General features: G+C 71.8%; 1 protein-coding gene across 1 annotated transcript in view; it reads left to right on the forward strand.

Moving 5' to 3' along the window:
• Window positions 1-598: 598 nt before the first annotated feature.
• Window positions 599-876, forward strand: part of AHNAK (AHNAK nucleoprotein) — a 29447-nt gene continuing 29169 nt past the window's right edge. Inside the window, 1 exon segment of the mRNA XM_010854057.1 lies at window positions 599-764. The gene's annotated coding sequence lies outside the window, so the exon portion shown is untranslated.

An 876-nucleotide genomic window follows, 5' to 3' on the forward strand; every position in this document is an offset into this window, starting at 1 on the left:
CAGAGGGGCCCGGTGGCGCGTGGGGCGCTGGTGACCCTGACTCCAGCAGGTGGGGCCAACGTCTCCAGGCCGGTTCTGGGGGCGGGGAGGGGCTGAGGGGCGCCCAGAAAGAGGGAGGGCGAGAAGTGGGCGCGGCTGCGTGAAGAACCAAGTGAAGAACCTGGGGCCTAGGATTAGAAGGGTAGTGGGCAGCGTTGAGAGAAAACTCAAAGGTCCGCTTCAGGCTGGAGGTCGCGGCTGAACACTCAAGCCCCTCCAGGCGCCGGACCCCTTGGGTCCTTCCTGCAAAATGGGCTGATTCGCAGGTCCAGCTTCCAAGAGTTTCTTGCAGAAGAAGCCACCCGCCTAAGTCAGGGGGCAAATCCAGGCCCGGTGGGGCCGGGGTGGGCAGTGGATGGGGGCTGGGGAAGGCAGCACCTCGGATGTGCCGCGACCCCGGGTCCCCGCGGCCCCCGTGCCCTCCCAGCAGCCCGCTCTCGGGTCCCAGCAGGGTCGGCCCGGCTCGCCCGTCCCAGCCCAGCTCCGGCCCCGCCCGGCCCCGCCCTCTCCCCACAGCTCGGGGCAGACCCGCCCGCTGGAGCCGGAGTTACAAGAGCCGCCTCCGCGCGCAGGGGCCCGGCCACTCGGAGCAGCTCCGCCGCGGGGACTGCACCGCCCGCCCTGCCGGACCCGCCCCGACCGGGGCTCGCCGCCTGCAACAGCCGCAGCACCGCGACCTCGGGCTCCGCGCCGGCTATGGCTGTGCCCTGGGGCTGAGCGCGCAGGTAGGGGCCTCCGGCGCACCTTGGCGCGATCGGGGAACGCGACGCCGGGAACGCGGGAGGGGAGGTGGGTGGCAGGACTTGGGCGAGGCTCTTTGGATGGGTGTCACTGTGA

Source organism: Bison bison, unplaced genomic scaffold, assembly GCF_000754665.1.
Source record: "Bison bison bison isolate TAMUID 2011002044 unplaced genomic scaffold, Bison_UMD1.0 scf7180017864334, whole genome shotgun sequence".
NCBI lineage: Eukaryota > Metazoa > Chordata > Mammalia > Artiodactyla > Bovidae > Bison > Bison bison.